General features: G+C 48.4%; 1 protein-coding gene across 1 annotated transcript in view; it reads right to left on the bottom strand.

Annotated features, from left to right (window-relative positions):
* ZBTB8B (zinc finger and BTB domain containing 8B) overlaps positions 1–14,066 on the bottom strand; it is a 40,981-nt gene extending 26,915 nt beyond the window's left edge. Inside the window, exon 1 of the mRNA XM_075336163.1 lies at positions 14,033–14,066. The gene's annotated coding sequence lies outside the window, so the exon portion shown is untranslated. The remainder of the gene's footprint in view (positions 1–14,032) is intronic.
* Between the last annotated feature and the right edge of the window lie 841 nt (positions 14,067–14,907).

The raw sequence follows: 14,907 nt of genomic DNA, 5'->3' as shown, positions 1-14,907 counted from the left end.
CCTTTTTTTTCTCTAAATATGCAAATTGCATGCGTTTTTAGTGCGGGTTTTACCTGTGGAGTTTCTGCTTCTATTGCAAGTCTATGGGGAGATCCGAAAAAAACAAAAAAAGGAAAAAAATGACGACGTAGATTTCAAACACAATCTGCAGGTCAGTTGATGCAGAGTAAAGAAAGAAAGAAAAAAACAAAACAAAACAAAACAGTGGGCATGAAATTTTTATAAATACCGTGGTTTTTGCTCAGCTAAGTATGCTGCACTAAAAACTCATGGCTATGTTCCCATAATGAATTTTTGACGCTGCGTCTTTTCTCAAAGTGGATGGGATTTATAGATATCTCATGCCCAATGTGCACTTTTTTCCTCAGTGTACATTCATCTGTAGTGCGTATTCCAAATCCACAGCATGTCAATTTCTCTTGCAGATACTCTGCACATAAAATTCAGAGTATTATGTGTGGAAATGCACCAAAAATGCATGTACTCCGCACATGACTGTGTCAAAGCCAATTACCAGGAGGTATCAAAAGCAAAACCTCTTCATTTAAGTAATGACAGTACCAGAAAGACAAAAAAAATGCAGCATCAAAAATACAATTAAAACTTGTGTAAAATAACACTCAAAAACATAAGTAACCTCATTTACATGAAAGGTGTAGAAATTCTACATCAAAAACTCATCACCGTAGGGCTGTAGGAAAATTAATCTAAATCGCTATTTATTAGATCTAAACTAATTTCTAACATGGCTTCATTAAAAATACCTTACCGTTCCCTAACTACATGATAACTGCTAATGATTTTTTCCCCCTACTTCATGTCTGATGACTTTGTTTGAGAATCCTAGTGCATGATGGGACACTCAAAGCATCATCAGAGTTAGAAGCTACAGTCACTGCTGCAGCAAGTGCCTCCTCCATGAAACGAAGCGCCATAAGTGCTGCTTGTTTCAGGGACTGATCTGGTCCCAGCGCGGTCATTGTACAATTTGCACAGTGACAGCGTGGTCGGTGTTGCCGGCTCAGATTAATAGTGCACATAGTGTCAGCCCTATCAGTGTGCAGTGTCAGAGTACCCGGCAGTGCTGGTCTCTGCACGCTGCCAATACTCGACGTTTGCATGTGGCAGCCTAACTCGTGAAAAACTGGAGTAATATTCTGGCATAAGAAATGTTGCCATTATTAATGAACCTGTCAGGTGCAATATGCACCCATAACCACGAGCAGTTCTGGGTGCATATTGCTAATCACTGCCTAACTGTCTGGTTATACCATTTAAAAAAATCACTGCCTAACTGTCCCTGTATCTAGTAGCATAGATAAAGAGATTACTAGGGCTCTTATCCACTTGTGTACCACTTCCGATGCGAGAACATCGGAAGCGATATGCTAATGAGCCTCTGCTGCGGGTGTCAGCCGAGGGTCATGCGACTGTGATGCAATCTTGCGATCGCATCACAGGAGCGGAGAAGATGGAGGGAGCACTTTCTCCCTATCTCCTCCGTTGCCTGTCTCTGCGTACACCGCACTGCAGTAGCATAACATGCGAGTGCAGTGAGATTTTACACACGCGTGAGCCGAGACTCAGTACAAAACGCAGCATGCTGTGATTGTACCGAGAGCAGGATTCATGCCGTAGAAAATTAAGCAAGAGGACACTGTCACACTGGTGCAAGTGCGATCTGATTTTTTATTGGATCGCACTCGCACATGAAAACCGCAAGTGGACATGAGCCCTTAGAAGAAGGGAATTTTGTTTACTTACCGTAAATTCCTTTTCTTCTAGCTCCTATTGGGAGACCCAGACAATTGGGTGTATAGCTTCTGCCTCCGGAGGCCACACAAAGTATTACACTTAAAAGTGTAAACCCCTCCCCTCTGCCTATACACCCTCCCGTGCATCACGGGCTCCTCAGTTTTGGTGCAAAAGCAGAAAGGAGGAAACTTATAAATTGGTCTAAGGTAAATTCAATCCGAAGGATGTTCGGAGAACTGAAACCATGAACCAAAAGAACAATCCTACATGAACAACATGTGTACACAAAAGAACAACAGCCCGAAGGGAACAGGGGCGGGTGCTGGGTCTCCCAATAGGAGCTAGAAGAAAAGGAATTTACGGTAAGTAAACAAAATTCCCTTCTTCTTTGTCGCTCCATTGGGAGACCCAGACAATTGGGACGTCCAAAAGCAGTCAATGGGTGGGTAAAAGAATACCTCAATAAAAGAGAGCCGAAAACGACCCCCTCTTACAGGTGGGCAACCGCCGCCTGAAGGACTCGCCTACCTAGACTGGCGTCTGCCGAAGCATAGGTATGCACCTGATAGTGTTTCGTGAAAGTGTGCAGACTAGACCAGGTAGCTGCCTGACACACCTGCTGAGCCGTAGCCCGGTGTCGCAATGCCCAGGACGCACCCACGGCTCTGGTAGAATGGGCTTTCAGCCCCGAAGGAAGCGGAAGCCCCGAAGAACGGTAGGCTTGAAGAATCGGTTCCTTGATCCACCGAGCCAAGGTTGACTTGGAAGCCTGCGAACCCTTACGCTGGCCAGCGACAAGGACAAAGAGCGCATCTGAACGGCGCAGAGGCGCCGTGTGAGACACGTAGAGCCGGAGTGCTCTCACTAGATCTAATGAATGCAAATCCTTTTCACATTGGTGAACTGGATGAGGGCAAAATGAAGGTAAGGAGATATCCTGATTGAGATGAAAAGGAGATACCACCTTAGGGAGAAATTCCGGTACAGGACGCAGAACCACCTTATCCTGGTGAAAAACCAGGAAGGGGGCTTTGCATGACAGCGCTGCAAGCTACGACACTCTTCGGAGTGAGGTAACTGCCACTAGAAATGCCACCTTCTGCGAAAGACGTGATAAAGAGACATCCCTCAGCGGCTCGAAAGGTGGCTTCTGAAGAGCCGTTAGTACCCTGTTAAGATCCCAGGGTTCCAACGGACGCTTGTAGGGTGGAATTATGTGGCAAACTCCCTGCAGGAACGTGCCGACCTGCGGAAGCCTTGCCAGGCGCTTTTGAAAAAACACTGAGAGCGCCGATACTTGTCCCTTGAGAGAGCCCAGTGACAAACCCTTGTCCATTCCGGATTGAAGGAAGGAAAGAAAAATGGGTAAGGCAAAAGGCCAGGGAGTAAAACCATTATCAGAGCACCAGGACAAGAAGATCCGCCAAGCCCTGTAATAGATCTTGGCGGACGTTGGTTTCCTGGCCTGTCTCATAGTGGCAATGACATTCTGAGATAACCCTGAAGACGCTAGGAGCCAGGACTCAATGGCCACACAGTCAGGTTGAGGGCCGCAGAATTCAGATGGAAAAATGGCCCTTGTGACAGCAGGTCTGGGCGGTCTGGAAGCGCCCACGGCTGACCCACCGTGAGATGCCACAGATCCGGGTACCACGACCGCCTCGGCCAATCTGGAGCGACGAGAATGGCGCGACGACAGTCGGATCTGATCTTGAGTAACACTCTGGGCAACATCGCCAGAGGAGGAAACACATAAGGGAGTCGAAACTGCGACCAATCCTGAACTAACGCGTCCGCCGCCAGAGCTCTGTGATCTTGAGACCGTGCCATGAAGGCCGGGACCTTGTTGTTGTGCCGTGACGCCATGAGATCGACGTCCGGCGTTCCCCAGCGGCGACAGATCTCTCGAAACACGTCTGGGTGAAGAGACCATTCTCCCGCATCCATGCCCTGACGACTGAGAAAGTCTGCTTCCCAGTTTTCTACGCCCGGGATGTGAACTGCGGAGATGGTGGAGGCTGTGGCCTCCGCCCACAGCAAAATCCGCCGGACTTCCTGGAAGGCTTGACGGCTGCGCGTGCCGCCCTGGTGGTTGATGTACGCGACCGCCGTGGCGTTGTCCGACTGTATGCGGATCTGCCTGCCCTCCAGCCACCGATGGAACGCCTTTAGGGCTAGATACACTGCCCTTATCTCCAGAACATTGATCTGAAGGGAAGACTATCGGGGTCCAGGTTCCCTGAGCCCTGTGGTGGAGAAAAACCGCTCCCCACCCTGACAGGCTCGCGTCCGTCGTGACCACAGCCCAGGATGGGGGCAGGAAGGATTTTCCCTGCGATAGAGAAGTGGGAAGAAGCCACCACTGAAGGGAGGTTTTGGCTGCAAGGGAAAGAGAGACGTTCCTGTCGAGGGACGTCGACCTCCTGTCCCATTTGCGGAGAATGTCCCATTGGAGTGGGCGCAGATGGAACTGCGCGAAGGGCACTGCCTCCATTGCTGCCACCATCTTCCCCAGGAAGTGCATGAGGCGCCTCAAGGGGTGTGACTGACCCCGAAGAAGAGATTGCACCCCTGTCTGCAGCGAAAGCTGTTTGTCTAGCGGTAGCTTGACTACCGCTGAGAGAGTATGAAACTCCATCCCGAGGTAAGTCAGTGATTGGGTCGGTGTCAACTTGGACTTTGGGAAGTTGATAAGCCACCCGAACTGCTGGAGAGTCTCCAGCGCGACGGTCAGGCTGTGTTGACACGCCACCCGGGATGGTGCCCTGACTAGGAGATCGTCTAAGTAAGGGATCACCGAGTGGCCCTGAGAGTGTAGGACCGCCACAACGGATGCCATGACCTTGGTGAAGACCCGTGGGGCTGTCGCCAGTCCGAAAGGCAGTGCCACAAACTGAAGGTGTTCGTTCCCGATGGCGAAACGCAGGAAGCGTTGATGCTCGGGTGCGATCGGCACATGGAGATAAGCATCCTTGATGTCGATTGATGCTAGGAAGTCTCCTTGTGACATCGAAGCGATGACCGAACGGAGAGATTCCATCCGAAACCTTCTGGTGCTCACATGCCTGTTGAGCAGTTTGAGGTCCAGAACGGGACGGAAAGATCCGTCCTTCTTTGGCACCATGAACAAGTTGGAGTAGAAGCCGTGACCCTGTTCCTGAGGGGGAACGGGAATCACCACTCCTTCTGACTTCAGAAAGCCCACAGCCTGAAAAAGTGCGTCGGCCCGAGCGGGGGGCGGAGAGGTTCTGAAGAATCGAGTCGGAGGACGAGAGCTGAACTCTATCCTGTAACCGTGAGACAGAATGTCTCTCACCCATCGGTCTTGGACATGTGGCCACCAGGCGTCGCAAAAGCGGGAGAGCCTGCCACCGACCGAGGATGCGGCTAGGGGATGCCGAGAGTCATGAGGAGGCCGCCTTGGAGGCAGTGCCTCCGGCGTTTTTTTGGGGGCGTGACTTAGACCGCCACGCATAAGAGTTCCTCTGGCCCTTCTCTGGCCTGTTGGACGAGGAGGATTGGGACTTGGCTAAGGGCCGAAAGGACCGAAACCTCGGTTGTATTTTCCGTTGCTGAGGTCTCTTCGGTTTGGACTGGGGTAAGGACGAGTCCTTTCCCTTGGATTCCTTAATAATTTCATCCAATCGTTCGCCAAACAATCGGTCGCCAGAAAACGGCAAACCGGTTAAGAACTTCTTGGAAGCAGAGTCTGCCTTCCATTCGCGTAGCCACATGGCTCTGCGGACTGCCACCGAATTAGCGGATGCTACCGCTGTACGGCTAGCAGAGTCCAGGACGGCGTTCATGGCGTAGGACGAAAAAGCCGACGCCTGCGAAGTCAAAGACGCAACTTGCGGAGCAGAGGTACGTGTGACCGCATTAATCTCAGACAGACAAGCTGAGATAGCTTGGAGTGCCCACACGGCTGCAAATGCCGGGGCAAAAGACGCACCTGTGGCTTCATAGATGGATTTCACCAGGAGCTCTATCTGCCTGTCAGTGGCATCCTTGAGCGATGAGCCATCTGCAACTGATACTACGGATCTAGCCGCCAGTCTAGAGACTGGAGGATCCACCTTGGGACATTGAGCCCAACCCTTAACTACGTCAGAGGGGAAGGGGTAACGTGTGTCATTAAGGCGCTTAGTAAAGCGCTTGTCCGGAAATGCTCTGTGCTTCTGGACAGCATCTCTGAAGTTGGAGTGATCGAAAAACGCACTCCGTGTACGTTTAGGAAACCTAAACTGGTGTTTCTCCTGTTGCGAAGCCGACTCCTCTATAGGTGGAGCTGGGGGAGAGAGATCTAGCACCTGGTTGATGGACGGTATAAGGTCATTTACTATGGCGTCCCCTTCAGGTGTATCAAGATTGAGAGCAACGTCAGGGTCAGAGCCCTGAGTTGCGACGTCCGCCTCATCCTCCAGAGAGTCCTCAAGCTGAGACCCCGAGCAGTGTGAGGAAGTCGGGGAAGATTCCCAGCGAGCCCGCTTAGCCGGTCTGGGACTGTGGTCCGTGCAGGAGTCCTCCACGTGAGACCTAGGGCCCACCCCGGGAGCACGCTGCAGCGCAGACCGAGAGGGGCCTGGAGGCGACGATCCAACAGTGCCCGGGGCCTGTGTAAGGACCGGTCTGGACTGCAAGGCTTCTAGTAGCTTGGCAGACCATTTGTCCATAGACTGAGCCATGGATTGTGAAAGTGACTCAGAGAGTTTCTCAGCAAAAACTGCAAACTCTGTCCCTGCCGCCTGGACAGGGGAAGCAGGAGGGTCTGCCTGAGCCGGGGGGCCAACTAGTGACCGAGGCTCCGGCTGAGCAAGTGCAACAGGGGTCGAGCATTGCTCACAGTGAGGGTAGGTGGAACCCGCAGGTAACATAGTTGCACAAGAGGTACAGGTTGCAAAAAAACCCTTTGCCTTAGCGCCCTTGCTCCTTGTGGATGACATGCTGTTGTCTCCTAGGAGAGTGATCACTGAGGGTATATAGCCAAAAGCAAACAACCCGGCCAACCAGAGAAAATATATACAATATATATATATATACTCCGGCACCCTAGGGGGACCAGTGTGGCTTACCGACCGCCCAAAGCGGCGTGTGTGTCCACCAGATTCCCTGCCTTAGGTCTCCCAGCTCGTTCCTGAAATCCTCCACCGGCAGAATGCTGTATAAAAATGGCTGCCGAAGCTCTCAGGGGAGGAGTGAGCCGTGGGCGGCGACTATTAAAGTGCGGGAATCTGGGGCCCTACAGTGATCAGTGAGGGGGGGGGGGGGGGGGGAGGAAACCTAAAGTATGCTCCAGCCCTCACTGCCGACGTTAGGTCGGCCGTCCCGCCCTTACCCCTGACTGGCAGGCCCGGGGGCGGGAGTTATGGTACTAGGCCGCAATGAAGCCGGGGACTAAATTTAATACCACGGCCGACAAACAGGCGCGGAAGTCCCGGTCTTCACAAACCAGCAGCTGCTGCAGCGTCTGTGAAACAAGCGCTCCATGCACCGTCCCCATGGGGACACAGAGTACCTTTAGATGCAAGGCCCTGTCCCTGAGGATACATAGACTCCTGTCCGGCAGATTCCCACAGGGGCTGCGGAGGGAGCCCGGTCCCAGTGAATGGATGACCGGTTAGGATCCCACTTCTCCCAGAGCCTCTAAGGGATGGTGAAGGAAAACGGCATGTGGCTCCAGCCTCTGTACCCGCAATGGGTACCTCAACCTTAACAGCACCGCCGACATAGTGGGGTGAGAAGGGAGCATGCCGGGGGCCCTGTGGGGGCCCTCTTTTCTTCCAACCGATAAAATCAGCAGCTGCTGCTGACTAAAGTGGAGATGCATGAGTGGATGTGTGCCTCCTTCCACACAAAGCATAAAACTGAGGAGCCCGTGATGCACGGGAGGGTGTATAGGCAGAGGGGAGGGGTTACACTTTTAAAGTGTAATACTTTGTGTGGCCTCCGGAGGCAGAAGCTATACACCCAATTGTCTGGGTCTCCCAATGGAGCGACAAAGAAAGCGTATTTCTAAAGATCTTTTATTGTGTGCTAATGAGGCCAGTGACTAGTCGCAAGGGCGTGATTTCTCCTGGCTAGTTGGGCCCTTAGGCCTAAGACACACGGCATGAAAATCGGACCGAGTGGAATGCGATAAAACATCGCATTCCACTTAGACCAATATTAGCCTATGTGTCAACACCCATGAGCGATTATTTTCTCGGCCCCAATCGGACCGAGAAAACAATCGCAGCATGCTGAGACTGTAATGCGAGATTCTTTCTCTCGCACCCATTCAAGTCTATGGGGCGAGAGAAATATCACACTGCACTCGCGGTACACTGGTGTACCGCGAGTGCAGGGCAAGAATGGCAATAGCAGGCTACAGAGGAGAGAGGGAGATAAATCCCTCCCTCTACTCCTCTGTGCCGGCCTGCCCCTCCTCAGTGACAGCCCGCCCCCGCAGCTGAGGTTCGATCACATGACCGGACCTCAGTCACAGTGACACTCGGCTCCTGCTGTGCTGCCAGCGCGAGCCGAGTGTCATGCGAGGATCACATTAGTGCCCCGTGTGGCCCCGGCCTTAGCATGTTATTACGTCCCTGTGGGCGTGCTAACATGATAATGAATACGCAGCATCAGAGGATGGTCTTGCTCACCTCTCTGCTGCCATCGCGTCAGCTCAGTGCACATGATCCCAGTCTTTTAGTCATGCGCACTACATGGGATTGAAGTCAGTATTCCTACACCCAGCTTTATAGTGTGCATGACCGCCAGGTGTACGAGTCCTGGCTTCAAACCCACGACCGAAAGTCCGGGATCATGCACACTGAGCCGAAATCCTGGACTCAAACGCGAGGGCAGCAGAGAGGTGAGATAATCTTCTGACGCTGCGCATTCATTTGCATGTTAGCACGCCCACAGGGGTCGACTAACATGCTAAGGGGCCGACAAGCCAGTGAAAATCACACCCTTGCAACTAGTCCCTGGCCTCATTAGCATATGATAAAATATCTTTAGAAATACTTTTTCTAAAGATCTCTTTATTTACGCTAGTCTATGCTGGTACGGTTAGGAAGGGATTAGCAATATGCACCCAGAACTGCTCGTGGTTTTGGGTGCATAGAGCACCTGACAGGTTCAAGTTAACGGGCATAACAATGCTCCATCCATCCATCCAGGATCTTCCCACTTAGGCACATCTACATGAAACTGGCGTGAAAATGCCAAAAGTCGCAAAATGTTTGTGCAACTTCATGTTGAGAAAAAATGTTGAGACTTTTCAAAGTGTTTCACACAAAAACACAAAGTGTATTTTTATGGCCGCTCTCTGTCAGCTTCCGATGTAGCAGAGCTGAAAGAGTCGTGGGAGCTCGTGTCATTACGTCGGACCTGGAGGGGTGTTTGGTGGGTTAATAAAGTGGTGAACGGGTGTTTTTTTGTCTTTTATTCTAAATAAAGGATTTTTGGGGGTATGTGTTTATTTACTTTCACTTATAGATTAATCATGGGGGGGTCTCCTAGACGCCTGCCATGATTAACCTAGGACTTAGTGGCAGCTATGGGCTGCCATTAACTCCTTATTAACCCGATTGCCACCACACCAGGGTAATCGGGATGAGCCGGGTAAGGTCCCGGGACTGTCGCATCTAACAGATGCGGCAATTCCGGGCAGCTGCTGGCTGATATTTTTAGGCTAGGGGGCAGCCTAAAAATGATAGGCCTCCCCAGTCTGAGAATACCAGCCCTCAGCTGTGTGGCTTTATCTTGGCTGGGTATCAATTGGGGGGGGACCGCACACCATTTTTTATTATTGTTTATTTATTGTACTGCACGATATAGACCTGCCCACCGGTGGCTGTGATTGGTTGCAGTGAGACAGCTGTCACTCAGTGTGGGGGTTCATCTGACTGCAAGCAATCATAGGCGCCGGTGGGCGGGGGGAGCAGTGAATATCAGATGGCCTAATGAGTGTCCGGCACTTTCAGAAGCAGGAGAAGCCGCGGGAGCAGTGTGACAGCTGTGTCATGCCTTGCCGGAGATTGGCGAGTATGAGAGAGGGGGTGAGAGGGAAAGACGACCGTCAGGAAGAGAGACCGACCGAAAGACCTGCGTTTTTGTTGACAAGAATGCATCCAAAATGCAACCAAAATGCACAGCTAAACATTTTGGTTGCGTTTTGACATACCACATTCATTTGAATGGGTGGAAAATGCATCCAAAACGCAATGAAGAAATAACATGCTGCTTTTTTTTTACGCAACGATTTTGACAAATATTTGAAAAACAAAACGCTGCCTAAAAAAAAAAAAAAACGTGCGCATGGAAATTTCTGACTTCTCAGACTTTGCTGGGGAAGCACAACGCATGCATATTGTCAATGACACGCTGCAGTTTAAAATGCAGCCAAAACGCAAGAAAAAAAGCACAAGTGCGCACATGGCCTTATTGTCTAAGGCCTACATTTGATACCTAGACTGATTATATTCTCCACATTTAAATGCATAACACTAGGGGCTGGTTCACATGGAGTGGTTTTCTTTGTTTAGTTTTTAAACACACATTTTTCATGTGGAAAAAAAGTGCAGCATTTTACATTAACAGCAAAATGAAATAAAAAATTCCTTAACCCTGACCTGATATATAACATACTGGCAGCTTACATGTAGGGTGCCAATGTATGGAGCAGTCTCAGGAGCTGAGCCTGCACCATACCTGGGAGATGCCAGCAGGGCTGTGGAGTCGGTAAGCCAAACCTTCGACTCCGACTCCTCAAATTCTCTTGCACCGACTCCGACTCCGGCTCCGACTCCGGCTCCGGCTCCGGCTCCGGCTCCGGCTCCGACTCCTACATATATTGTTTATAGTTAGGTGAAAAATGTATTGTAGTACATGAATATGTGTATGTGAACATCAGACATTTAATAATTTTTATGATACAATAATCAAGATATTTGGATAGAACATAACATATATTTATTGGAATACAACTTTAGAACACAAAAAACTGTAATAAATTGTAAATATGTAATACACTATGTAATATACAGTAGATTACATATATATCTTGTGTGTGTATATACACTGTGTGTGTATATATATATATATATATATATATATATATATATATATATATATTACATATTTACAATTTATTAGTTTTTTGTGTTCTAAAGTTGTATTCCAATAAATATTTTATGTTCTATCCAAATATCTTGATTATTGTATCATAAAAACAATTAAATGTCTGATGTTCACATTGTACTACAATAAATTTTTCACTTAAATATAAGCATTATACTAAATGTTATTATTTAGTAAAATATTCAGCACATTCTGCATTGCACTCCTGTCCCCAATTTATTATATATTTTAGGAGTCGGAGTCGGTGCATTTTATACCGACTCCGACTCCACCAAAATGAGCTCCGACTCCGACTCCGACTCCACGACTCCGACTCCGACTCCACAGCCCTGGATGCCAGCTGTGATATACCTTCCATTGTACCATGGCAGTTGGGGGCTTTCAGATGATGACCATGACTGCCATCTCTGTTCTCAGGTGAGGCCAGAGCTCATGAACATGACTACATGGCAGCAGGTTTACTAGTCCTGCAGTGATAATCTGCTGCAAGAAACTAGCAGCCCAAAAAGTGACCGCTGAAATCAGGATCTCAGGCCCTACATTATGCTGCTCTTGGATTTCATTTAATAAATTTACAGAACCGCCAAAAGTGTAAACCACCAGAGGCTTCTGGAGTAATGTAGGTCAGGAATTATGAAGAAATCTGTTGGGTGCACTTGGCCATGCCCCAATCTGGGCGATCTCTACAGTTTTCTGAAAGTTGCCGGCGCTGTCTAGGTTTGGCATGAAAATGTCAAAAGTTGCCCCTTTTTCAGTTTTACGTTACAATTTTGATGACCCACATATAAATCTATATGTGGGTTAATGCATTTTTTATATTTAGGGTTTGTAGCATATGGATACTATGAATCAAAGTTGTGATTTTCTGTCATGCTGACCAATAACACAGGATGGACCTGAACAGTGTGTGTGTTAAGGCCACGTGCACACAGTGAGTATTTGTTATTTTACCTCAGTATTTGTAAGGTCACGTGCACACGTTCAGTATTTGTGGAGGTTTTACCTCAGTAATTGTAAGGTCACGTGCACACGTTCAGTATTTGTGGAGGTTTTACCTCAGTAATTGTAAGGTCACGTGCACACGTTCAGTATTTGGTGAGGTTTTATCTCAGTATTTGTAAGGCCACATGCACACGTTCAGTATTTGGGGAGGTTTTACCTCAGTATTTGTAAGGTCACGTGCACACGTTCAGTATTTGGTGAGATTTTATCTCAGTATTTGTAAGGTCACGTGCACACGTTCAGTATTTGGTGAGATATTATCTCAGTATTTGTAAGGCCACATGCACACGTTCAGTATTTGGTGAGATTTTATCTCAGTATTTGTAAGGTCACGTGCACACGTTCAGTATTTGGTGAGATTTTATCTCAGTATTTGTAAGGTCACGTGCACACGTTCAGTATTTGGTGAGATTTTATCTCAGTATTTGTAAGGTCACGTGCACATGTTCAGTATTTGTAAGCTAAAACCAGGAGTGGGTTAGGCTGCTTTCACACATCCGTTTTTTACCATCCAGGACAATCCAGCAAAAAAACTGATGCAACGGATGTGGCGAAAAAACGGATCCGTTGCATCAGTTTTTTCCATACGTTCGTTCCGTTTTTGATGACTCCATTGTGCTACTGAGCATACGCAGTTCAAAAAAACGGATCCGTCGTTGGATTCCATCATATGCCAGATGATGTCGGATCCAGCGCTCATAGGCTTTCATTGTAACTCGCGCCGGATCAGGCGCCATACGGTTTTTCGCCGGAGACAAAAAAAATGCTGTAAGCAGCGTTCCATCTGGCCGCCGGGTCAGCTATTTATGCAGGATCCGGCAAAAGCCGGATGCAACGCAAGGCCATGCGGCACAATCCGGTGCTAATACAAGTCTATGGGGGAAAGAACGGATCCAGCGGCAATGAACGTCAAATCCGTTCTTTCTGGTTTTTACCAGATTGTGCTGCATGGCGAAAAATGGATGTGTGAAAGCAGCCTAAGAAATACAGAAATGGTGCTCATGTTTCTATTATAGTTTTCCTTTGATTGTTCCACTCCTGGTTTTGGCTACAAATACGTAGGTAAAAAAAAACTCACCAAATACTCATCGTGTGCACGTGGCCTTACAAATACTGAGGTAAAACTCACCAAATACTCATCGTGTGCTCGTGGCCTTACAAATACTGAGGTAAAACTCACCAAATACTCATCGTGTGCACGTGGCCTTACAAATACTGAGGTAAAACTCACCAAATACTCATCGTGTGCACGTGGCCTTACAAATACTGAGGTAAAACTCACCAAATACTCATCGTGTGCACGTGGCCTTACAAATACTGAGGTAAAACTCACCAAATACTCATCGTGTGCACGTGGCCTTACAAATACTGAGGTAAAACTCACCAAATACTCATCGTGTGCACGTGGCCTTACAAATACTGAGGTAAAACTCACCAAATACTCATCGTGTGCACGTGGCCTTACAAATACTGAGGTAAAACTCACCAAATACTCATCGTGTGCACGTGGCCTTACAAATACTGAGGTAAAACTCACCAAATACTCATCGTGTGCACGTGGCCTTACAAATACTGAGGTAAAACTCACGAAACACCCGTGTGACTGTGGCCCTAGGTGTTTCAGTCCAGTAAAGAGCGGCAATTTATGTAACTCCACAATACACAAGTTTTGTTGATGTGACAAGTGTCAGAAAAGCTGCAGATCTGGGGGCACCACACGGGGTGCTGATCAGGGAGGGTGGCTGGAAGAAAGGGGCACTTATTAGAGGACTCCCATCCTCATCCTGACTTCCAAGGAGTCTCCATACAGAATAAGCTCGCTTCCTCTCCACCCCAGGAGGTCATTAATGAATTCCATCACTAATCACTGGCAGGCACTGTGTAGAACAGGCAATGTGCTATGAAGTGCAGCAGCTTTGTGCCCAACACACTGCATAGACCCCAGAAATGTGGCTATGTATCCTGCAGACCCCATTCACCATAGGTCCCCATATGTGCTGCCTTGCTTCATACATACTCAGCATTCTGCTTCTAGCTGCAGCCCGGGGTGTAGGAGAGGTACAGAAAGTCAGTCAGCTCTATGGCGACCTGTTACCTAAAGCAGCCGCTATCCTAAATCATACAAAATATCATACCCCATTCGCCTCACCTTTTAGCCAGATCTTGTACGGTGCAACCACACTTCCCAGCAAGTAAACGTAACTTACTAATTGACCAATCAAAGCGCCCTGAGTCGTGGAGACTTTTGGGAACTGTAGTCTCTGTGACGATCAGGCAGTTTTCTATTATTGACTTCTGACTACAGATTCCGGCATGCAACTGGAAAACCTGCCATACTGGCTGTTTAACTCGTGCAGTGCCGAAAGGATGTAGCAAAAGGCAACTTACTGTTCACATGGGAACATTTCAGAAAAAAAACATGTCTCGGTGTGGACCGTGGCGTGGGCAGGTTCAGCGCGCTGTGGGTGTACACTGTGGCAGTGTGTCATGGTATACCGGCAGCACAGACTGAGGGGTCAGTGCCTCCAGCTATAGAAGAGAGGGGAGTGGGCAGAATGTGGGAAAGGCAGAGCCATACAGGGTTCATGAGCGGTTATATTCATATTGACTGTCCATCTTCACATTACTTATGATTTCAGAGACTCTTATTAATCTTATTATGCAGTTTTCTAATGTACTTTAGGCCTCCTGTCCTTCCAGAGTCAAGATCTCTGCTTCCTGTTAGTGAATGGGAAATGTCACAAGACGCAGGATCTGTAAAGGGATTTTCAGTTTTTGGGAAACCTTTGTCCCAGGGCTGTGGAGTCGGAGCTCATTTTTGTGGAGTCGGTATAAAATGCACCGACTCCGACTCCTAAAATATATAATAAATTGTGGACAGTGGTGCAATCCAGAATGTGCTGAATATTTTTTCATAGGAATTTTGGAAAGTTATGAAATGTCCTATAAACGTCTGTTCTATTCCTGATCTAAGGCTGCATTCACACACAGCATTTTTGCTGCGTTTTTTGAGGATACGTTTTT

The sequence above is a fragment of the Anomaloglossus baeobatrachus genome, chromosome 2, assembly GCF_048569485.1.
Source record: "Anomaloglossus baeobatrachus isolate aAnoBae1 chromosome 2, aAnoBae1.hap1, whole genome shotgun sequence".
In the NCBI taxonomy this organism is placed as follows: domain Eukaryota; kingdom Metazoa; phylum Chordata; class Amphibia; order Anura; family Aromobatidae; genus Anomaloglossus; species Anomaloglossus baeobatrachus.
The sequence above is the reverse complement of the archived record's forward strand: the minus strand, read 5'-3'. Positions and strand labels throughout refer to the sequence as shown.